Source organism: Dasypus novemcinctus, chromosome 23 (genome assembly GCF_030445035.2).
Source record: "Dasypus novemcinctus isolate mDasNov1 chromosome 23, mDasNov1.1.hap2, whole genome shotgun sequence".
NCBI lineage: Eukaryota > Metazoa > Chordata > Mammalia > Cingulata > Dasypodidae > Dasypus > Dasypus novemcinctus.
The window spans coordinates 10314036-10340430 of NC_080695.1; the positions used below are offsets into that span (position 1 = coordinate 10314036).

The 26395-nt window shown below is 38.9% G+C and overlaps 1 pseudogene; it reads right to left on the reverse strand.

Moving 5' to 3' along the window:
* Positions 1–25885, reverse strand: part of LOC139437429 (cytochrome P450 3A12-like) — an 88431-nt pseudogene extending 62546 nt beyond the window's left edge.
* Positions 25886–26395: the final 510 nt, after the last annotated feature.

Genomic DNA, 26395 nt, shown 5'->3' on the forward strand with positions numbered 1-26395 from the left:
ATAAAAAAATAAAAAACATTTGAATCATATAATAGCAGATTTGAGGAAGCAGAAGAAAGGATTGGTGAACTTGAAGAAATGGCCTCTGAAAGTGAACATGCAAAAAAAACAGATGAAGTAAAGAATGGAAAAAATTGAACAAAGTCTCAGGGAACTAAATGACAGCAAAAGGCATACAAACATACATGTCATGGTTGCCCCAGAAGGAGAAGAGCAAGGAAGGACATAGATAGCCCTGTCCAAAAAGCACAACATATTCCCATCTGAAAAATCCAAATAGACCATCTCCAAGACACATACTCATCAGAATGTCAAAGACCAAAGACAAAGAGAGAATTCTGAGAGCAGCGAGAGAAAAGCAATGAATAACATATAAGGGATATCCAATAAGATTAAGTGCTGATTTCTCACCAGAAACCACGGAGGGAAGAAGACATTGGTCTGATATATTTAAGATACTACAAGAGAAAAACTTCCAGCCAAGAATCTTATATCCAGCAAGACTGTCTTTCAAAAATGAGAGCGAAATTAGAATATTCACAGATAAACAGAAACTGAGAGAATTTCTAAGCAAGAGACCAGAATTTCAGGAAATACTGAAGGGTGTGCTAGAGCCTGAAAAGAAAAGGCAGGAGAGAGGGGCATGGAAGAGAGTCTAGAAGTGAAGATTATATAAATAAAAGTAACTAAAAGTGTCAAAAGAATGGTGAAAAAATATGACAGATAAAACTCAAATAGTCAGGAATAAACTTAACCAATAATGTAAAACACTTGTATTCAGAAACTGCAACTCAACGTTAAACAAATCAAAAAAGCCCTAAAACTGGAAGAACATTCCATGCACATGGATTGGAAGACTAAATATCGTTAAGATGTCAATTCTATTCAAATAGATATACAGACTTAATGCAATCCCAATAAAAATTCCACCAGCATTAAAGAAAAAATTGAAAACACAATCATCAAATTTATTTGGAAGGGTAAGGAGTCCTGAATAGCCAGAAACATCATAAAAAGAAAAGTGAATCCTCATCTCCAGACTTTAAATCATAATACCTAACTATAATGGTAAAAACATGGTACTGACCTAAAGACAGACACAATAGACCAATGGAACCAAATTTATGGTTCAGAAACAGACCCTCACAGGTACAGTCAAGTGATTTGTGACTAGCCTGTCAAACTCACACAGCTCGGGCAGAACAATCTATCCAACAAATGGTGCTGAAAGAATTGGACCTCCATAGCTGAAAGAAGGAAAGAGAACCCCTATATCACACCTTATCCAAAAACTAACTCAAAATGGATTAAAAAAACTGAAAATAAAAGCAAGAACTGTAAAACTTCTATAAGAAATTATTGGAAAATATCTTCACGACTGATGGTAGGTGGTGGATTTTTAAAGGAGATAAGAGAAGGACTGAGTGGACTAATGATGTGTAATGTATGTAAAAGTTTTAATTAGTTTTACTGTATAATTGTGGAAATGTATAGAGTGGATGGTAACACACAGTGAGTAACAGCTAGTTTATAAATGGGGATGTGACTGAAAATGGTAGTCTAGTTATGTAAATGCCAATTGGCAGAATGTTTGAGAATAATCTAGGAATTGGATAGCACAGTAAACCTAGAGGTGGGTGAGAATTGTGGTTGATTATACAGATTCAAGGGTGTCCTTTGTTAGCTAGAACAAATGTGTATAACTACTGCAGGGTGTTGGGAATATGGAGAAGCATGGGAAAAATACAGCTGGAGTGACCTATGGACTGTGGTTAGTAGCAATAATATAATATTATTGCATCTATGCAATAGATGTACTGTGTTGATATTGAGGCAGTATGGAAAATATGAGCCAAATGTACACTATGGACATGGTAATAATCAGATGATATTATTACATCTGTAGCAAATGACACAGCACATTGTGGTTGATGGAGGGGTGTTGTTTGGGAATTCTGCACATGTGCATGATTGTTTTATAAGTTTAAAACTTCTGTCATAAAAATATATATTTAAAAAATAATGATAGAATGGGTTGGGTGAAAAACACACCAAATGTAAGATAAGAACTATGATTAGTAGTAAGATTTTGATAGTATGCTTTCATAGTTTGTAACAAACGTCTCATGACAATGCAAGGTGTTGGTGGAGGGTTGATGTATAGGACCCCTGTATGATGTTATGCATGTTTGCTTTGTAAGTTCACAACTTTTACTATACACTTGTTTATATATGTCCATATATAAATGATATAAAGATAATAATCAGATTGGTTAGGGGAAAATACTTTGTTTAGTAGTAATATTTTGACAAAGGTCTTCAATCATTAGTTAAAAGGTTTAAAAACAATGCAAGTTATTGGTGGTAGGGTGAGATGTTATATATGTTTGTTTTGTAAATTCACGCTTATATATTTATTGTTTATGTATGAGTGATATATTTCAATAAATTAAATAATAATAATAATAATAATAATAGTATGTGTTGGGGGAAAAATACTCCAAATGTAAGATAAGGTCTATAATTAGTAGTAAGATTTTGACAATATTCTTTCACAGTTTGTAACAAATGTCACAAGGTGTTCATGGAGGGTTGATGTATGGGACTCCTGTATGATGTTATGCATGTTTGCTTTGTAAGTTCACAACTTTACTAAATACTTATTGTTTATGTATGTTCATATTTAATGATATAAAAATAATAATAGGGTGGGTTGGGGGGAAATACTTTGGTTAGTAGTAATGTTTTGGCAATGCTCTTTAATCATTAGTTAAAAATGTTTAACAACAATGAAAGGTATTGGTGGTAAGGTGAGGTATGAGAGTCCTGTATGATGTTACATATGTTTGTTTTCTAAGTTCACAACTATTACTGACACTTACTGCTTATGTATGGGTGATATACTTCAATAAATATTTTTAAAAGTAAATAAAAATATATTTAAAATAAATTGATTCAGAAGCTGTGTGATTATCAATGAATCAATGATTAATTGCCTTGCATCCTGTATCTCTTTTGGCTATTTTGTTTTTTTCCTTTAGCTTAGCTATCTCTTCCTGCTTCCTAGTATGACTTGTAATATTTTGCTGATATCTAGGCAAATGAATATGTTGGTGAATTTACTCTGATAACCAGTTTCTTTCTTGCCTATTATTTTTTTCACAGCTCTTCTTTAATTTTTTGGTTCAACTTATTATGAATTTTTAAATTGTCCAGCTTAATATATCAAAATCCTACCAGAGACTTACAAATGGGGCATCAATTTTCTCCCTGGAGTGAGAGTACAGAGAGAACCAAAAGTCAGTTTTTGTCCATGCAGTATTCTGACTGGCCAGCAGAAAGCATTTGTTCACACAGCTTTCCACAGAGGTTTCCTTCTTATTTCCTGTGTTTTATTCTGGCCAGGATTCAAAGCACGTTCTGCTGACTGAATTTACTGAAGTAAAGTCCCCTGTCTCCCCTTCCCTTTTCCCTTGTAAGAGCTGACAGGGAGGAAGATGTCTGCTCCACTCTCAGTCAGCCACAGTGAGCCAGGTGTTTACCATGCTTTATATCTTCAGGATGGGGAATAGAAGCCCTTCCTGGTGGCTGCAGGGGATTGATAACTCACATTTGTTGTTTTGGGCTCTTCATCTCTCTGTCCCTCATCCTCCTGGAAATCATGAAGCTCTGTGTTTGTCTGCTGAACCACAAAGCAGGTCCCTCAGACAGCTTTTGGCTTTTCTTCATTGTTTCTGTGAGAGAGCTGAATGCTGCCTGACTAATCTAATGTCATTTCCCCATAATTGCTATCCATTTTAATTGTATGGGCAGTCACTGCCTTCCAAGTATTTCAGTCACTCCTTCAAATCACCGTATCCATGCAGATTAATGATGGGAAGAGACATGCAGGAAGCATTACACTGTGGTTTTCTAACAACTCCTCTCAACTTCCAAGTGAAAAGGAAATGGATTTTTGATGATGTACAAATTTGACCAGGAGTCTGAGCCCCATTCATGCCTACTCACTCCTTCAGAGTCAATGGAGTGTAAAACACAGAAGACTGGGACACAGTGCAGGGTAACCACAAATAAGATGTGAATAAGCTGTATCTCCTCTTTCCTGTTCAACAGAGAACAGGCAAAAGAAGAGAAGCTGATCCATTAAATGCCCAAGTACTAGAAATAACCTTAATGGCTTTCCTTGATATGAAACAGTGACAACAATTCTTTAGGTTCTTCAGAGGAGAGGTTCTAAATTTTTCTTTAAAAGTACAAGCACAATATTATTATTTTAATTTCAAATGGTATGTGGTTATTTTCCCTGCAGGAGGGCACACAAACATATACATGACACACAACACACAACACATGGACATATGTAAATATCAGTTATTGAAGTTTTTAAATTAAAATAGTTTAAAATTTTGTGGAAAAACTGAAAAACAAACTGCAAAAAATTCCTTAGGCATTAGTTAAATGCTTGTAATGGACAAAGCTCCAAATAAGGCTCTGATGGGTATCTATAGGTGGAATTAAATGAGGTGCTAGACTTAAGAGAGGAAATCACATTCTGTGTACAAAGAAAATACAGGGAACCAAGCTAGATGGTTTATGGATAAATATTTCAGAAGAGTGACTAATAACTTCTTGCATTGGCCAATGAAAAGATGAGGGTGGATGGTTCCTGGAGTAGATGTGAAGAATCCATGTTGGGCTGAAAATGGAATTTTCACTGACAAATGAGGATGGAATTGGGAGAAGAGAAGGTAGAACATTCACAGAATGATTATTAGAATGTAAAAGGATCTCAATTTGTACAATATCCAAACTGGCCATGGATTGTGGACATTCTTCACACCTGGCAGGAAAGCTTCAGTCCATGGTTCTCAACATTGGCTACACATTAGTGTCAATGGGGGAGCTTTTAAAGCCACATTCTTCTGAAATGACTAAGGTATCAGTATTTTTTCAAAGCTCCCTTGTGATTCTAATATCCAACCGGTGATGGAGAGACACAGTCATGAGGGAACACCTGTAAGTGCTGGTGGAAGAGAGGATCATTCAGATGTTGATTAGGTAATAGGTATGCTACACGATCATGCAAAACATTCTGAAAACAGAATTTAAAACTTTGCCAAGTTCAAATGGACTGTATATAATTCCATCACATGAATTAACATTCTTTCTCAATGGCCCTTTAAAAAAATGCAGAATTAGAATTCCAGAAGTAAAGCGCTCTTTAAGCTCATAGATGGCCTAAAATAAAATCTTTGGCCAATAGCATAATGTATTAAAAGATGAATGAGCACATCACTTTCTTTTTTGGTTCTTGAACTCTCCATTTAAACAATAACAGCTCTTAATAGAATAATATCAAGGCAGAAATCTTACTGCCAGACCTTGTTTCAGAAGTGCTACAGGACTCACAATGGCCAATTTGATGATCATAAAAGATAACTTCATGCCAATGCAGTTCTGGGGTCCAGTTCCAAAGGCCAGGTATGAATATGGATCTATGTTCTCCTTGTTCTCCTTACTGAACCTGGATGCACAATAGTAGAGGAAAACAACTTAAGGAACATAACAAGCACAGGGGCTACATGTTTGGATGTGTCGTGTAGGAACCTCAATCATTATTATACAAGATTCTTTTGTGGGTTTATCCCTGGAATCCTCCTCTGGTTGTTCCACTATGAGAATTTGAAGCTACAGATCCTTTCCATTCCCCTCATCTTAAAGGAGCTTCCAGTTTTGTCGAGAATATGAGATTAATGCTATTTAATAGAAAATGTACCTGTAAACACTAAACTAACACTAAGGGTGTGGGGTTTCTCACTCTGAAAGGCACATGAGAGAGAGTAAATGTAAAGAGATTTATACCTCAACTCTGATTTACGCTTCTCATATGCTTTTTTGGAAGAAGGCAACAAAAAGTTCTCCCAATATTTGTTATTTTGTCTTCCTAGCCCTGGCCTTCTTCCTTCTCCTTTTCTCCTCACCCTCATCTTCCTCTGACTCCCCCACTTTCTCCCCATCTTCCTCTTCTCCCCCCTGCCCCACTTTCATCTCTCTCTCAAAATAGTTTATGTTGGATAATTTATATAGGCCTATATATTAATGGAGTTAAAAAAAAAACCCGACAAATAAAATGGTGTCAATGCCTATATGTTCCATTACGTATAAAATTCTTTTTGATTAAGACCACATTCTATTTAAACTTATTCAATTTTTTCTTTGATATTTGATTATATTAAGCAAAAATATTGATTTCTAGAAAATGGTTATGGTATTTTCCTTATGTGTGTTTTTTAAAAGAGTCCCAACACATTGGTAAACATACTAGAAAGCTTACAGATTAACTACTGTGATGTATTTCAAAATAATATATGACACAGGGCAAAGTAGTGAGAACATGTGGCAGGGACAATATCCATATGTTGATGGCTATTGGGTTAGTGATGGGCAGGCACATGGACATGCATCAATAGAATTCTCTACAACTTCTGGGAAGATGGCAGACTAGAAAGGCATGGGACTCTCTTCTCCTACAGAAATATAGGTAGAGGACAGGCTGAAACAGCCTGGAAAATGATCTTCTAAGGTTTAGGATACCAGGCAAAGACTGGACACTGCCCAGAGGAGAGAGGGATGAAAGAAGGAAATCGTGACAAAAGGAATGTGAGATAAAACTAGTGGCTGCTGCTGCTGCTGACACCATCTCCCACACTAAAGACACTTCAGAATACTCAGGCCTCTGGGTCTGTGACTACAGACAAAGGGGGCTCCAGGGATCTACTACCCAGGAAAAGGGAAAAAAAGAGACATAGTCTAAGGCTGACTCAGCTTCTAGCCTACAAATCTGATTTGCTGTGTACCACCAGCCTCTTTGACCGGGTGTGATCACACAGTGGTTTGCCCTGGGAGCCAGCACAGGACTGCAGAAATCCGACCCTCACAATCTCCCTCTCTTTTAGCCAGGAGGGATTGTTGAGAATGCCCCAGGACAGGGGAGACAAAGGGATACAGCCTAAGACTGAATAAGCTTTTACTCACAAATTTGGTCTGCTGTGTCCCAGGATCCCCTGTAGGCTGGGTGGGGCCAGGCCATTGTTTACCTTGAGGGCCAACCCCACTAAGCAAGTGGTTAAAGATATATGACCCTCCCAATCTCCTTCTCTACTAACTGGGACTGATGTTGAGGACTCAGAGGGGAATGGAAATATTTCCTAGCCAGTAAAAGGGAGGGGGCTGCCAGAGAAGGCTGGAGAGGATCTCAGGGAGAGTTTGAATTACAAGGCTCCTAGCCTCTACACCAGATGCTCTATCACATTGATTTGGTCTATGTTGCAACAAGTACATTCTGGCCATGATTGAACTGAGTGCTTCCAAGGAGCACCATCTGCTGGCAGACCAAGGAAGTGCACACAAGAAAATTAAATACAAGTAGGAAAGACTTTTTCTGGCCTCTATAGCCTCTCTTCTCAAAACCTAGGAAGCAAGTCTACACCCAATTACTGAGTCCAGTGCCCAGTTTTGAGCAACCAGCAGGGACAATTCTAACAATCCAGATTAAGCCAAGAATCAAAGAGCAGTGGTAACACACAGTCTTCTGCCAATAAATCCTTACAAAAGAGAAAGAAATTGAGCTTCTAAGTGAACTACACTCTAATCAGATGTCTAGATACCAACAAAGAATTATGAGCCATACTAAGAAAATAGAAGACATGGCACAAGAAAAGGAATATATCAAAGGCCCAGAAGAGACACCAAATTTGAGAGATCTAATCAGTGAGATGTGCAAAAATTTCCAAAATCAAATTACTAAGTTAAAAGACAATATGGCTAAAGAGAAAAACGACATCAAGAAGATATTGAGCAAGTATATAGGAGAGTTTGAATTCCTGTACAGAAAAGTAACAGAGCTCATATCCCTGCAATATCATTAGGAAAACTCCAAGTCCCAGCTCTTTATCTGGTGAAATTGTCCTTCAAATATGAAGGTGAGTGGAAAATATTCACAAAGAGAAAAGAAGTGAGTTTGCAATAAAGAATTCACATTTGCAGAAGATATTAAAGGAAGCCTTAGAACCTGAAATAAAAAGACAGAGAAAGGCTTGGAGAAGAGTATAGAAGAAAGAATAGCAGAAAAGATAACCAGAAGAGTAAAAAGACAGTCAAAAATATAGTATGACATATGAAAACCAAAGAGTAAAGTGGTGGAAACAAATAGTGCATTTACAGTAATATCACTGAATGTGAATGGACTAAACTCCCCATCAAAAGATACATGTTGACAGGATGGATGAAAAATACATGAGCCATTTGTAGCTGCTTGCAAGACACTCATCTTAGACCCAGGGATACAAAATCACTGAAAGTGAAAGGTTGGAAAAAGATACGCCATGCCAATGGTAACCAAAAAAGAGTAAGGGTAGCTATACTAATATCAGACAAAACAGTCTTTAAATTAAAAAAAAAAGTAATAAGAGATACAGAAGTCCATTATATATTAATAAAAGGAACAATCCACCAAGAAGAAATAATGGGCATAAATATCTATTCACCTAAACAAGGTGCCCCAAAATACATGAGACAAACTTGGAACAACTGAGCAGAGAAATAGACATCTCTACAATAATCACTGGAGACTTCGACAACCCACTCACATCATTAGATAGAAAAACTAGACAGAAGATCAATAAGGAAGCAGAGAACTTTAACAATATGATAAATGAGTTAGACCTAACAGACATATAGGTAACACTGCATCCAAATTCAGCAGATTATACATTCTTCCCAAGTGCTCATGGATCTTTCTCCAGGATAGACCACAAGTTAAGCCACAATGCAGCTCTCAGTATATATAAAAAGACTGAAATTATACAAGGTACATTCTCAGATCACAATGGAATGAAACTGGATATCAATAGTAGGCAGGATAAATGTAAATTCACAAATGTGTGGAGACTGAACAACACACTCCTAAAAATTCAATGGGTCAAAGAAGAAATTGCAAGTGAAATCAGTAAATATATTGAGACATATAAAAATGAGAACACAACTTACCAAAACTTATGAGATATAGCAAAGGTAGTCAAAGAAGAGCTAAACTCAAAGATTCAACTGAGAAACAAGAGAAACTAGAAAAATTACAGCAAACCAACTCCAAAGCAATAAGAAGGAAAGAAATAATAAAGATTAGAGCAGAAGAAAGAAATTGAGGCCAAAAAAGAAAACAAAAGAGAAAATCAACAAAACCAAAATCTGGTTCTTTGAAAAGATCAATAAAATTGATAACCCCCTAGCTAGATTAACAAAGAAAAAGAGAGAGAAGAGGGAGGGAGTTGAGGGGCGGGAGAGTGTGTAGCCTGCAGCTGCTCCGGCTACTGCCTCTGCTGGTCTCAAAAACAGTTTTTTAAGCATTAGAAATTCTTCAGGACCAGGCTGTTTTGGGATTTTGCAGGGCAGGAGGTGTCTGGACATCGATTTCGTGGGAAGGTAATAGAGAAAATTCATGTTAAAGATAAAATTGAGGCTCTCTTACACAGAGGTGGGAACTGCATGCAGGAAGGTCCCTCCTGGGGTGGGTGGAGCCATGGCATAGGCACCACAGCCATGATTCCTGGAGGCTCTGTGGTACTGGGGAATTCATAAGCCCTGAGTGGGCTATTGGGGGGCTAACAGGGCAGGAGGCCTTCGCAGACAAATTTGGGGAGATAGACGGGAGTTTTATTGTGAGGCAGGAGAATTTTTGATTGCGGACACAAATAATAGCATTTCCAGCTGGAGCCCCACCCCCAAGGCCAGCTGCCGATCTGGAGTGGCCTTAAATCGCTTGCAGCAAAGAGACGTCACCAGGAGACTATTTTGAGGGACTGCACGGTGGGAGGCAACTGGAAGCTGATTAGGGGAATTTTTTGCCAGGCATGGGATTTTTAATTTCAGACACTGATACAGTGCTTCTGGCTAGAGCCCCGCCCCCTAAGCCTACCTGTGATTCTACAGCATCCTTAAATTGGCTGCAATATAGAGGCGCCCCCAACTGGCTGTTTAGGGGGTGTGCAGGGCGGGAGGTGTCCTGAATTTGAATTGGTGATACAGCCACAGAAGAGACCCTAGTAAAGGGGGAATTGTGGGTTTCAGAAACATAGGTCAGAGTTTGTGGACATGACTGCTCCCATAGGGATGGCACCCAGCTGTGGGGATCCCTGAAGGCTGTGTTGCACTGCGGTGTTCCCAGGCTCGCTGTTCACCAGATTTGAGGTTGCAAGGTCTGTATCCCTTAAAAGGCCCACACCCCAGAGACTCACACCTCTTGAGTCTGCAATATCACAGACTTTCCATCCCTGAATCCACCACATCCTGAGGCCCATCTGAGGGCCTTGATTGTCCTAGCCCTCAATGTTTGTGGGTTTTTTTCTTTTTAAAATTTTAATTTTAATTTTTAATTTTTAATTTTTTATCATCCTGGTTGTGAATACTGCATTATTTCCTAGTATTTTCACCCATTGTATCCCCGAAGGTGTTTTTTTTTTCCATTTATTTAGGTGTTTTTTGTTGTTGCTGCTGTTCGTGTTCTATAATTCCTATTCTTTTCCTTACTTGTCTCCCTCCCTTTTCTTTACCCACTCCCCCTTTTTTCTTTCTTTCTTTCTTCTCTCCTTTATTTTTCTCTCTTTTCCCTTGTCCCTCATTTTCTTCTTAGTTTATTTTATCTTAATTATACAATAGGTGCTGCAGGGAACACCTCACATTTGCTGGGTTTCCTCATCCTCCGTTGCCTCATTTTGGTGTGAATTGATTTTGGCTACCTACACTATCCCCTTCCCCCACATCTTGATATCCTCCATCATCTACTGTCTCTCCTACATTCCACCTCCCTCCCCAAATGTCTAACTCTTAATTTCTAATACCTTTGTTTTTTTTCCTCCCTTTTATCCACTCTTGAAACTATTGCCTTTCCTTTCTCTTTCCCTCTCTCACAAAAACACTAGCCTATTTATTCATACCATATTCCTCCCATATTCAGTCGACTACCTCATTATAGGTACTCTACTTACTGCTATAACTCTACACAACTTACATGAATCTAAAGTCCATCCTCCCAGATCTCATATTGTTGCTCTGTTAACATTTATTACCAATACTATTTTAAACATTTCCCTTTCTTACACAATTGCCTGTCCCTGGCCCTAATACTTTCCTTCAAAGTGAACTCAGCCACAAATAAGAAATTAGAATAAGAAGAGCAAAGTGACAAAGAGAAGATAAAATACTTACACAAAAACAACAGCTAATTAATCCCCAAGACTAGACAAAGAAGCTAAGGAAATGACTAAACCAGTCAAGATAAAACGATGACCAGGCAGCAACAAAATCTACAAACCAAACCAGTAATCAGGAAAACATGGCTGAATCCAATGAAAAAACTAAAAACCAGGAAGGGGAGCAGAACTTTGCACAAGTAATTAAAGATCTCAGAACATATATCACAGACAAATTTAATGAAGTAAAGGAAGAGGTTAACAATATGAAGACAACACTTGGAGGGGAAATTGCAGACATATGCAAAAAGATAACAGATATGATGGGAATGAACACCACAGTTCAAGAAATCAAAAACACACTCGCAGCAAATAGCAGCAGATTAGAAGAGGCAGAGCAGAGAATTGGCGAGTTGGAAGACAGTATATCGGAAATCAAACAGATAGTAGAATTGATCGATAAAAAGATAGAAAAAATCCAGTCAGGATTTAGGGACCTAATGACAATGCAAAACACACAAACATATGTATTATAGACATCCCAGAAGGAGAAGAGAAGGGAAAGGGATCAGAAGGAGTGTTGCAGGAAATAATGGCTGAAAACTTCCCAAATCTACTGAAAGAGACAGATGTACATATCCAAGAAGCACAACATACCCCAAATATCATAAACCCCAACAGGCCCACCCCAAGACATATACTTGTCAAATTATCCAATGCACAAGACAAAGAGAAAATTCTAAAAGCAGCAAGAGAAAAGAAAACCATCACATACAAGGGAAGCTCCATAAGATTAAGTGCTGATTTCTCATCTGAAACCATGGAGGCAAGAAGGCAGTGGTATGATATAGTCAAGGTACTAAAAGAAAAAAAATTTCCAACCAAGAATACTCTATCCAGCTAAACTAGCATTCAAAAATGATGGAGAGTTCAAAATATTCACAGATAAACAGAAATTGAAAGAGTATGCCAACTAGAAACCTCCCCTTCAAGAAATTCTAAAGGGAGTTCTGCAGGAAGAAAGGAAAAAACAGGACAGGCAGAGTTGGAGGAGAGTGTAAGAGCAACAAAAAAGACAAAAAGAGAAGAAAAAACAATCAAACAAAATATGACAAACACAAGTCCAATCAAAATATGGCTAACATAAATAATTCCTTGAAAGTAATAACACTGAATGTCAATGGATTAAACTCACCTACCAAAGATTCAGACTGGGACATTGATAAGGAGCTAACAACTCCATGTTAGCAGAGTGGGGAAAGTCCAATAAATCAGGGTGTAGGAGCTGAAGTCTGTTGAGGCTCAGGGCCTGGCTATCATATTGTCAGTCCAGAGATTCAAATCCCCTAGATATATCTTAAACCCCAGCACCAACTACAATTCCAGTAAAGCAGCATGAAAGGCTTGTGAAAAGAGATCATATCTGAGTCCAGCTCCATCATGCAGAAACACAGCTCCAAAGAAGGGCTAACTGACATGGCAGTGAACTCCATCTGCCATGACCATAGAACTTATGGGTCTCTGTAGCCCTCAAAAGAACCAATACCTGGGGTTGTATCTACTTTATCTGTCTCTGGGACTCTGCTCAGGTGTGCACAAGGGTAACCCTTCTGACAACCTCCAGACTCTTTTTTAGAGACTCATAGCCATATAAACTCATTTACCCTTTCCATTTCTCCCTTACTTTAGGTCAAACAGCATTTTTAACTCTGTTATTATATGTAGACAGGGATATTCTGCTGGTCCACGTTGAACCTTTAATTCAAGGTCATTTTCTAGTTATGTCATCAGCTGGTACTTGGTAGTGATCCCTTGGTGCCAGGGAGGCTCATCCCCAGGTGTCATGTCCCATGCTGGGGGAAAGGCATTGCATTTATATGCTGAGTTTGGCTTTGAGACTGGCCACATTTGAGTAACAGAGTGGCTGTCAGGAGGGAACCCTCAGGCACAGTGCTGCTCTAGGCCTTGTTCTTATTTCAGGTGTATAGGCTCACAAGCATAGTCATTAGTATCAGGGGGTTCACTGTTGGACCCTCATTCCTTCCTGGTCCTTGATGTTGCACTTGGGGAACTGCCGCTGCTCCCATAGGGACCATGACAGAGCCCTCCCCCTGGCTAGGAATGCAGTACCCCCCCCCCCAGCTGTTGTTTTTAATTGTTTCCACTATGAGTATATCCAAACATTTCCATGCATCTTGGACACATGCCCTGTATAACTCCCTATCAGCCATATGTTCCCTGTCATTAACATCTCATATGAGTATTCCTCCACTGCCATTGTTGAACCACTCTGTGATCCAAAACTTTCTGAACAGTGAAGCCCAATATAATGTCAGCTTCCCTTAATAGTAAAAAGGAATATAGCAATGAGTTTAAAGGTGAGATATAGAATATATATTGATTTGGAAAAATTCTACATTCTATCTTTTTCTTTTCTTTTTACCCTAATTATTGAGCCTCTCTTAACAAGAGCCTTAGATCACAATAATTCATATATACAATATACAGTAGTCCCACATATCCATTATAAAACCTTTTCCCTTCCACAGAGATAATCTTTTAACTTATACATATCATATTTACTGAAACTGATGTACAGATATTGAGACAATAGCTTTCAAACAAGGTAACATTTGTGTTTACATTGTGGTTTATACTTTAGGATATACAATTTTCTAAGTTTTTTAGTTATCCTATGTTTTACATTATGGTTTACATTATTAGTCTGTCGTTCCCTATATGTTTTTGGTGTAATATTACATGTTTTATATCCATTCTTGTGTACTCCTGTAAAACACTTCTTTTGCCCTCACATTTACTTTGGTTCCATCTATTCAATATCTAATTCCCCCTCCCCTTGGGGCCCACAGTGACAGTCAATCTTCATTTCCTGAGGAGCCACGTTCAGAGATACTTGCAACAGTGCTGAGGGCCTGACCCACTCAACTGCCCTAATGCCCTGGGAACCACCATTTCTCTTGAGAGATACAGTGCCCTCTATCTGATGGCATTAGTCCTCCCCAGGTTGTGGGTCTACCTTCACTCTCATTATATGGGTCTCTACCCAATGGTATAACCCACTCTGGCAAAATGAGCATTCAGATATTCCCTAGAAGTCTGTCCTGCATCAAGTTATCCCCTTTGAGTATCTTAAACAGGTAACTTTCCTAATTATACTTTGAAAAGGTTTTCTCAGCATTATACTCTCAACCAACACCTGACAATCTCCTATGTTTGTGTGTTTCCCCACCCTCCACCCAATTTCTTGGGCATTGTTACCCATCCACCCATCCCTAGCCACCCTTAAACCCCCAAAGCCCCACCCAAAGGTAACCCCATGCACCCATTTTATCCTTTCCTTGTACACATACTTACCTTCAGCTTATCATAGATTTCACCCATGTAGATGTCAGCTTATATTCTTCCTCTACCCCCTGATTTCCTGTAAGCCTATCTTCCAGTCTCTAGCTCTCTGAGGCAGCTTGCTTATTTCATATCATTGAGGTCATGTAGTATTTGTCCTTCAATGCCTGGGTTGCTTCACTCAACATAAGGTTCTCAAGATTCATCCATGTTATCACGTGAGTTTGTAGTGTATTTGTTCTTAAAGCTGAGTAGTCATCCATTGTATGTATATACCACATTTTATTGATCCACTCATCTGTTGATGGGCATTTGGATTGATTCCAACTTTTGGTGATAGTGAACAATGCTGCTATGAACATTGATGTGCATGTATTGGTTTGTGTCCCTGCCTTCAGTTCTGCTGGGTATATACCCAGCAGTGGAATTGCTGGGTCATATGGCAAACCTATGGTTAGTTTTTTGAGAAAATGCCAAACTGTTCTCCAGAATGGTTGCATCCTTCTGCATTCCCACCAGCAGTGGATGAGCATTCCCATTTCTTCACATCCTCTCCAGCATTTGTATTCTTCTGGTTTTTTTCATAGCTGCCAATCTTATGGGAGTAAGATGGTATCTCATTGTAGTTTTGATTTGCATTTCCCTGATAGCTAAAGATTTGGAGCATTTTTCATGTGCTTTTTAGCCATTTGTATTTCTTCTTTGGAGAAGTGTCTTTTTCCCATTTTTTAAATGGGTTGTTTATCTTTTTATTTTCAAGGTATAGGAGTTCTTTATATATGCAAGTTATAAGTCTCTTATCAGATATATGGTTGCCAAATATTTTCTCCCATTGTGTGGGTTCCCTTTTTACTTTCTTGACAAACTCCTTTGAGCTGCAGAAGGCTTTAAATTTGAGGAAGTCCCATTTATCTATTTGTTCTTTAGCTGCTTGTGGTTTTGGTGTGAAGTTCATGAAGCGATTTCCTATTACAAGGTCTTGTAGATGTTTCCCTACACTTCTTTCCAAGGTCTTTATGGACTTCACTCTTATATTTAGGTCTTTGATCCATCTTGAGTTGATCTTTGTATAAGGTGTGAGATGGTAATCCTTTTTCATTCTTCTACATATGGATATCCAGTTCTCCAGGCACCAGTTGTTGAATAGGCCATTCTCTCCAAGTTGAGAGGGTTTGGTGGCTTTATCGAATATTATATGGCTATATATATATGAGGTTCTATATCAGAACTTTCAATTCAATTTCATTGGTCTGTGTGTCTCTCCTTATGCCAATACCATGCTGTTTTCACTACTGTAGCTTTGTAGTATGTTTTGAAGTCAGGTAGTGTGATTCCTCCAATTTCGTTTTTCTTTTTCGATATGTCTTTGGCTATTCAGGGCCTCTTTCCTTTCAAAATAAATTTCATAGTTAGTTTTTCGAGTTCCTGAAGGAAGGCTGTGTTGATTTTTATTGGGATTCATTGAATGTGTAGATCAACCTTGTTAGGATAGACATCTTAATAATATTTAGTCTTCCTATCGATGAACAGGGAATATTCTTCCATTTATTTAGGTCTTCTTTGATTTCCTTGAACAGTCTTGTATAGTTCTCATTGTATAAGTTTTTTACATCTTTAGTTAAATTTTTCCTAAATATTTGATTTTTTAATTTACTATTGTGAATGGTATTTGTTTCTTGATTTCCTCCTGATCTTGCTCATTATTGGTGTACAGAAATGCTACTCATTTTTGTGCATCGATCTTATAACCTGCGACTTTACTAAACTCATTGATGAGTTCTAGAAGCTTTGTAGTAGACCTCTCAGGGTTTTCTATGTATAGGATCATGTCATCTGCAAATAATGAAATTTTGACTTCTTCCTTTCCAATTTGAATGCCTTTTATATCTGGTTCTTGCCTCAGTGCTCAAGCAAGTACTTCTAAGACAATGTTAAATAGAAGGGGAGAGAGTGGGCATGCTTGTCTTGATCCTGAGTGTAGAGGGAAGGATTTTAGGATTTCTCCATTGCAAACGATGTTGCCTGTAGGTTTTTCATATATACTCTTTATCATGTTCAAAAAATTTCCTTGTATTCTGATCTTTTGGATTGTTTTTATCAAGAAAGGGTGCTGTATTTTGTCAAATGCTTTTTCTGCATCTATAGATATAATCATGTGATTTTTTCCCTTCAATCTGTTTATATGGTGTATTACATTGATTGATTTTCTTATGTTGAACCATCCTTGCATACCTGGAATGAATCCCACTTGGTCGTGGTGTATAATTCATTTAATGTGTGTTGAATACGATTAGCAAGTATTTTGTTAAGTATTTTTGCATCTAGGTTCATTAGAGAAATTGGTCTGTAATTTTCCTTTCTTTTGGTATCTTTGTTTGGTTTTGGTACTAGGGTAATGTTGGCATCATAGAAGGAGTTAGGCAATGTTCCTTCTGTTTCGATTTTTTGGAAGAGTTTCAGCAGGATTGGTGTTAGTTCTTTCTGGAATGTTTTGTAGAATTCACCTGTGAAGCTGTCTAGCCCTGGGCTCTTCTTAGTTGGGAAGTTTTTAATGACTGATTCTATCTCTTTACTCATGATTGGAGTGTTTAAATCTTCAATTTTTTCTTTCATCTGTATAGGCTGTTTATGTGTTTCTAGGAATTTGTCCATTTCCTCTGAATTGTCATTTTTGTTGGAATATAGTTTTTCAAAGTACCCTCTTATGATAGTCTTTATTTCTGCGGGGTCAGTGGTGACATCTCCTTTTTCATTTCTTATTTTGTGTATTTGCATCTTCTCTCTTTTTTTCTTTGTTAGTCTCGCTAAAGGTTTATCAATTTTATTGATCTTCTCAAAAAAACAGCTCTTGGTCTTTTTTATCTTTTCAAGTGCTTTCTTATTTTCTATTTCATTTAGTTCTGCTCTTATCTTTGTTATTTTCTTCCTTCTTCTTCCTTTGGGATTACTTTTTTTTTTCTAATTCCTCCAAATGTGCAGTTAGTTCTTCAATTTTTGCTCTTTCTTCTTTCTTGATGTATGAATTTATGGCTATAAATTTCCCTCTCAGTACTGCTTTTGCTGCAGCCCATAAATTTTGGTATGTTGTGTTATCATTATCATTTGTTTCAAGGTAGTCATTGATTTCTTTTGAGATTTCCTCTTTGACCCACTGTTTTTCTAAGAGTGTGCTGTTTAACTTCCATATCTTGGTGTGAGATCTGGGCCTATGGCCCTTGCAGATTTCCAGTTTCACTCCACTGTGGTCAGAGATATTATTTTGTATGATTTGATCTTTCTGAATTCATTAAGCCTTTCTTTGTGGCCTAGCATATGGTCTATCTTGGAGAATGATCCATGCGTACTTGAGAAAAATGTATATCCTGCTGTGTTTAGTGTAATGATCTGTATATGTCTATTAGATCCAGCTCCTCTAAAAGACTGTTCAAATATTTTGTTTCTTTAGTGATTCTCTTTTGAGATATTCTGTCCAGAGTTGATAGTGGTGTATTAAAATCCCCCACTATAATTGTAGATGCATCTATTCTTTCCCTTAGTTTTTCCAGCTTTTGACTCACATATTTAGAGGCGCCTTTGTTAGGAGCATAAATATTTATGATTGTTCGTTCTTGAGAGATTGTCCCTTTCACTAATATGTAGTATCCTTCTTTGTCTCTCACAATTGTTTCGCATTTAAAGTCTATTTTGTCTGATATTAATATAGCTACTCCTGCCTTTTTTTGGTTATTGTTTGCTTGTAAGATCGTTTTCCAACCATTCACTTTCAGCCTCCATGAATCTCTGGGTCTAAGATGTGTCTCTTGTAGACAGCATTTTATGGAGTTGAAGAATGTCAACCACCACACCATGGAGCCTAGTGTGCTTACAACTGAAAGCAGGAGAATTGCATCCAGTATCCATGTGGAATCTAAGCCCCCTCTTGACATAGATGTAGAATGGACACAACCAAGCCAAGGCCCACAGGAAGGAGGAATACAGTAAGGATTAGAGTGTACTTAATGATATTCTATTCATGAACTATGGTGGTTAGTAATTGAGAAAATGTGGCATTGGTGTGGAAAAAGTGGCCATGGTGGCTACTGGGTGCGGGGAATGGGAGGAAGAGATGAGATGTGGAGGCATTTTCGGGACTTGGAGTTGTCCTGAGTGGTGCTGCATGGACAATTGCCGGACATTCTATGTCCTCCCATGGCCCACTGGATGGAACGTGGGAGAATGTGCTATGGTGGGGACCATAGGCCATGGGGTGCAGCGACGCCCAGAGATGTACTCACCAGATGCAATGGATGTGTCATGATGATGGGGGAGAGTGTTACTGTGGGGGGAGTGTTGGGGTGGGTGTGGTGGGGGTGAATGGGGACCTCATATTTCTTGAATATAATATTTTTTTAAAATGAATAAATAAAATAAAATTTAAAAATAAATAAAAAAGAAAAGAGAAAAAAGAAAAAGAGAGAGAAGAGAAGCAAATAAATACAATCAGAAATGAAAAGGAGGAAGTTACAACTGACCACACAGAAATTAAAAAGAATCAAGTATTATAAACTATAATGCATACAGTGCAGCAGTACTCCAAAATGTACTCACAAATGCAATGAATGTGCCACAATGATGAAAGAGATTGTTGATGTGGGAGAAGGGGGGAGTGGTATGTGGGAACCTCATATTTTTTAATGTAACATTTTTCATGATTTATGTGTCTTTAAAAAAAGGCAATTTAATAAAATTTTTTTTAAAAACTAAAAGAGAATATTATAGAAACTGTATGCCAACAAACTAGACAACCTAGAGGAAATGCACAAATTCCTAGAAAGGCACAAACAACCTACACAGACATCACAAAAATATAAGAACTTAACAAATCAATCACATTTATGGAAACTGAGTCTGTCATCAAAAATCTCCCAGCAAAGAAAATTCCAGGACCACATGGCCTCACGGGAGAATTCTACGAAGCATTTGAAAATGAATTAACACCAATCCTGTTTAAAAACTTCCAAAAATTGAAGAGGAGGGAAAATTACCCAACTCATTTTATGAAGCCAACTTCACCCTAATACCCAATCAGATATAGATACTACAAGAAAAGAAAATTACAAACCAATCCCTCTGGTAAACATAGATGCAAAAATTCTCAACAAAATACTTGCAAACCGAATCCAACAGTATATAAAAAGCCATATACACCAAGACCAGGTGGTATTTATTCCTGGTATGTAGGTGAGTTCAACATAAGAAAATCAATCACTGTAATACACCACACTAACAAATTGAAGGTAAAAAAGGGCATATGATAATCTCAATTGATGCAATGAAGACTCTCAACAAATTCCAGCAATCTTCTTTGATAAAAAACACTTATAAAGATAGGAATAGAAGGAAAATTCCTCTATATGATAAAATGTGTATATGGGAAAATCCAGAGCCAACATCAGACTCAATGGGGAAAGGTTGAAAGCTTTTCCTCTAAGAGTGAGAACAGGACAAGGATGCCCACTGTTACCATTGCTATTAAATATTCTACTAGAATTTCTAGCTAGGGCAATAAGACACACACACCCCCCCCCAAAAAAAAGCATCCAAATAGGAAAAAAGGAAGTAAAACTCTTGTTGTTTGTGGATGACATGATCCTGTACTTAGAAAATTCTGACAAAGCTACTTGAGCTAATAAATGAGTTCAACAAAGTGACAGGGTACAAGATCAACAAACAGAAATCAGTTATGTTTTTGTACACTAGTCTTGAACCACCCGAGGAGGAAATCAGGGGGAAAATTCCATTTTCAAGAGCAACAAAAAGACTCAAATACTTAGGAATTAATTTAACCAAAGAAGTACAGGACTATATACAGAAAACTACAAAACAATGTTGTACAATTTTTTTAAAGGACCTAAACAAATGAAAGACATTCTGTGTTCATGGATTGGAAGATTAATATCATGAAGATGTCACTTTACCCAAACTGATTTATAGATTCAATGCAATACTAATCAAAATCCCAACAGTTTGCTTTATAGAATTAGAAAAGGCAATTAACTAAATTCATTTGGAATGGAAAGTGCACCTAAATGACCAAAAGCATTCTAAAAAGAAGACCTATGTGGGAGGAATTTCACTGCCTGACCTTGAAACATAAAACAAAGCTACAGTGGTCAAAACAGCATGGTACTGGCATAAAGACAGATACATTGATCAGTGGAATAGAATTGAAATTCCAGAAATAAACCTTCACCTATATAGTCAACTGGTTTTTGACAAGTCTACCAAGGTAGTGTTAACGGGACAAAACAGTTTCTTCAACAAATGGTGCTGGGACAACTGGATATCTATAACCAAAAGAATGAAAGAGGACCTACCTCACTCCCTAAGAATCAAGTCAAAATGAATCAAAGAGCTAAATATAAGAGCCAAGACCATAAAACTACTAGAAGAAAATGTAGGGAAACATCTTCAAGACCTCACAGTAGGTGGTGGTTTCTTGGACCTTACAGCTGAAGCACATGCCACAAAAGAACAATAGATAAATGAGACCTCCTCAAAATTAAACACTTTTGCACCTCAGAGGACTTTGTTAAAAGGGTGAAAATTTAGCCAACTCAGTGGAAGAAAATATTGGGAAATCACATATCTAATAAGGGTTTAATACCCAAGATATATAAAGAGAAGCTACAACTCAACAATAAAAAGATAAATGACTCAATTAAAAAATGGTCAAAAGACTTGAATAGAAAGTATACAAAGAAATAAATTGTATTTCTTCTTTGTCCAAAGAAGACATATGAATGGCAAAAAAAAAAAAAACCATGAAAAACTGGTCAACATCACTAATGATTAGGGGAATGCAAGTCAAAACTACAATGAGATATCATTTCTTACCTATCTGAATTGTCACTTTTAAAAACACACAGAACTTCAAGTGTTGGAGGGGATGTGGAGAGATAGGAACACTTATTCACTGTTGATTGGAATGCAGGATGGTACAGCCATGGGGGAGGACTGTTGGGCAGTTCCTAAAGAAGTGGAATATAGACTTGCCACCAGACCCTGCAATACCACTTCTGAGTATATGCCCAGAAGGACCGAGAACAGTGGCATGAATAGACATTTACACACTGATGTTCATAGTGCTGTTATTCATGATTGCCAAAAGTTGGAAATAGCTGAGGAGTCCATCAACAAACTGGGGTGTATTCACAAGATGGAATATTATGCAGCTTTAAGAAGAAATGAAGCATATGAGAACGTATGAGAACATGGATGAACCTGGGAGACATAATGTTGAAAAATGTTTGGATATTTTCATACTGGTTTCAGTTAAAAATGACAACTGAGGGAGTGCTGAGTTCCTAGCCAGGGGAGCTCTATCCCATTCCCCAATGGAACTAAAACAATCCCCCAAGTGCAATGGCAAAGAACAATAAAGATGGATGGTCCAATAATGAGCCCATGATACTAATGGCTCTGATTATGAACCTGTGTGCCTGAAATATGAACTAGGCCTAGAGCTGCAAGGTGCCTAAGAGTTACCTTCTGAGATCCTCCATGATGCTCATATGTGGCCACTGTCTAAGCCAAACTCAGCATGTAAATGCATTACCTTCCCCCCAGCATGGGACATGACTTCTGGGGATAAGCCTTCCTGGCACTGAGGGATTACTACCAAGCACCAACTGTAGATGTAACTACAAAAAGACCATGAACAAAGAGGTCAACTCAGACCGGCAGAATATCTCAGCCTACATGTAATATCAGGTGTTAAAAACTGCATTTTGACTTTAGATAAAAAGGGGGAAATGGAAAGGACAAGTGAGTTTATATGGCTAAGATTCTCCAAAAAAGAGTTGGGAGGACATCAGGGGGTGCTGCTTATGCAAGCGTCAGCAGGGTACCAGAGACAGCCAAGGTAAATGGAAACCCAGGTGCTGGTTCTCCTGAGGGCTGCAGTAACCAACAGGTTGTATGGTCAAGGCAGATGGCTCTGGAGTTCAGGGTCATGTCATTTGGCCCTACTTTGGAGTTTGCGTTCCTGAGTGTGATGGAGTTGGACTCAGATATAACCTTTCTACACATGCCTCTTCTGTCACTTTTATCTTGGCGTTTGGGTTGGTGTATACTCAGTAGACCTGAATCTCTGAACTGTCTATGTGACGGCCAGGCCCTGGGCCTCAGCAGACTTGCAGCTCCTACCCTGTTTTATTGGACTTACCCTGGCCATCTGACAGGAAGGTGAAGAGGGTCAACCACCACACCAGGGTGCCAAGAGTGCCTGCAGCTGCAAGCAGGAGAATTGCATTCAGCATCCATGTGGAATCTAAACCCCCTCTTGATGTAGAGGGGACTGGACATAGCCATCCCAGGTCCACAAGATGGAGGAATAGAGTATGGATTAGAGTGGACTTACTGGTGTTCTGCTGGGGAAATATTGTGATTAGTAAGGGAAGAAATTGTAGTAGTGTGTGGAGAGGGTGGCCACGGTTGCTGTTGATGGTCAGGAGAGGGAAGAAGAGATATGGTGTGGGAGCATTTTCAGGATTTGGGGTTGTCCCAGGTGGTGCTGCAGGAACGGATGCTAGACATCGTGTGTCCTGTCGTGGCCCACTGGGTGGACTGGGGGAGAGTGTGGACTACAATGAGGACCATTGTCCATGTGCTGCAGCGGTTCTCCAGAATGTATTCTCCAGGTGCAGTGGATGTGCCACAATGATGGAAGAGTTTGTTGATGGGGGAGGAATGGCATGGGTGGGGTATGGGGTATATGGGAACCTCATATTTTTTTATTGTAACATTTAAAAGAAAAAAAAAGAAAAATAATACAAAGAAATAAAACTTCCCCCCATCACCACAGATACCCAGACCCACCAATTTTTAACATTTTGCCACATTTGCAGTACGCTTCTATCATACTTCTGTCTCTCTCTTGCTCTCTCTGTCTTTTTCTCACTTGCTTTCTCTTTTGTTAATTTTTAAAAATATTTTTTTTTACAAAAGTTGTGAACTTATAAAACAATTATGCATGTATGCTGAATTCCCATAAAACACCCTTTCACCAACACACCACACCATTGTGGAACATTTGTTACAAATTATGAGATAATATCATCAAATTATTAGCACTAACTATGGCCCATAGCATACATTTGGCATAATTTTCCCATACTCTCCTATTAGTACATCTTTGGCTTTGAAGCAAGAACATTACAATATTGCTGTTAACTATAGTCCACAGGTTGCATTAATTGCATTGTCCCATACTTCTCTACATTCCCACCACTCACCAATACTGACACACATCTGCTCTAGTTCACAGAAGGACATTCTTGCATTGGTACCATCAACCACAGTTCTCATCCACTTCTGGATTCACTGTTATTTAGTCCCTAGATTATTCTCTAGCTTTCATTCAATTGACATTTACATCCTTATGCTAGTCTTTTTAGTCACAATCCAATTTATACACCAGCTCCTACTCACTATGTTACCATCAACTCTATCCATTTCCACACTTTAAGTGAAGTTAATCCAAACTTCTGCATACATTAAGCATCAGTATTCCTTCACTGCCCTCTCTGCCCCCCATATATATATTTACAATCACATACAATACATCTGCATCTATTTTTCTACTCTCCATCTATTATGAATGCATCTTTGCTTCTTCACCAAAACTCTATGACTCTGGGGTAGTCACCTCATCTCTAACTCAGTATCCTCAGGTGCCACTTGGAGGTGCTAATGGTCGGCCTATAAGACATCCCCTCCTCATCCAGTGTTCATGCCATCCCCGTCTTCTGCCACGTGTAGGTTTCCACCTCTGCAATACAGCCATGAGCAGAGGTGCCATGAGGTCAGTCCTGGACTAAGCACTGAAGTGCCAGTAGGCAGCACTCTAGCCCTTATTCCCCAGTCAGGTGACCACAAAGGTCTTGGGTTCCAGCCAGGGCAGCTGTGAGCTGGCAGAGCTAAGCCCGGATCCCTGAGGAATTGGGCACAGCAGAGCCTCCCCACTTCATGTTCCATGAGGGTGAAGGAGAAATAAACTTTGCTCCAGAAGGCCACTGAGTTTGGGGTTCATTTGGCCCTGAGACTGAATAACCCTATATGAATAAAGCAAGGTTGTGACGATTGAGTTCGTGTATGAATACAGAGCACTTAGAGCAGGATCTGACATGAAGAGAAAGATGTCACAGGGTTTTTGATTCTTGCTGCTGCTGCTGCTGCTGTTGCTGCTGCTGCTGCTTCTGCTTCTAGAAATATTCTCAGAAAAGAGAAGGACACAGCCCTTCATCAGTCTTCTCCCTCAGGGACCTGCAGTCTTACTGCAATGAAAAGTGTACTTGTATTTGTTGACCAGAGAGAGATCATCTCTGACTTAGGCAGCACCTGAAATTATCTTTAACTCATACAGAGGTACCAGTGACCCCACATGACTATGAAACTTGTCCACAGCCCACTCCAGGACATAGGCACTTCCTCTACGCCCACCCTATGCTCTCTCCACCATCCCAAGCTTCCACAGCTCTGCCAGGTTTCCCAGGTGTGGAGATGGCACTCCACATACTCCAGTGTTTCCTGGGTCCACCTTCTGCCATCTGACTCTGTAAGGCTTTCTCCTTCTGACCTAGGCCTCAGTAGCTAGCTTTGGACCACTGGAATGCTGGTGGGGGGCCATCACAGGTGCCCATAAAGGGGACTTCCTGCTCTTTCCCTCTGTGCATGAGAAGGGAGCCCAGTCTCATCTGTGGGGGTCTGAGAGATTCCAGAGCTCCTTAAACAGCATCAGCCCAGCTGAGGCCAGCTCAGCGCAGACCCAGGCAGCCCAGAGCAAGTCCAGCCCGGAGCAGCAGAACGAATATTCTCAGGCACAAGAGCAGCAAGTGCTGACTTCAGATGCCCAGAGGCTTTTTGTTTTCCTTTTCTTGGCTCTATTGTGATGACAGGTCACTGAGATTCCAGAACTGTTTTTCAAATTCATATATTTCTGCAGGTAGAGTGGCACAGGTTGTTTTTCCCCCTTTGTCTTTGTCTTTAGAGTTTTCCCTAACTAGTGCACGTGACAGGAAAGGAACTTAAGCTTTTTGTAAAAGTTCTAGGAAGCAGTGAGAAGATTCCAGGTATCATTCACTCACCTTATTTGGCAAGGCTGCATCAATATCTTCCTGTAGTTTCTTCTGGACATCAGAATGCTTGGCAAATTCATACATAAGGAAGGAGAAAGTAGTGCTAGTGCTTTCATAGCCACCAAAAATGAAAATAATCGATAGAGCTATGAGCTCCATATCTGTCAGAGCTACAAGGAGAGGAACAACATTTTAGATAAAGTAGGTCAGTGTAAAAACATCATAGCTAGATGAAGGGAAATAAAATGAAAGACCCAAATCCCTAGCAAAAAGTGGGAAAGCATTTCTGTCACCCTGGGAGTGTGGATCTTTTGGAGTCTAGAAGGGCAAAGCTGTTTCCATTAAGTTTTCTGAGGTCTATGCTATTCTTTGTCTTCTGGATATGCCACCTTCTCTCCCAATGTAGGTGATGGAATTTCACATGGCAGTGCTTCTGTCTACCATGTAGCATATCCTAAAAGTGATTTAGCAGTAAGTCATACAAGGTAACACTCTCACCCCAGAAATTTTTTAAACTAATTCAAATACAGTTTGAACAATTTTGAGGCTTTATCACCAGGAAAACTTGAAGGCTCTTTCATCCACATCTGCTTGGTAGAACTGAAGGGAGTGGTACTGGGCTAAAGGTGGACTCTGACTACTCAGAGTATTGTCTCAGGACCAAGAGCA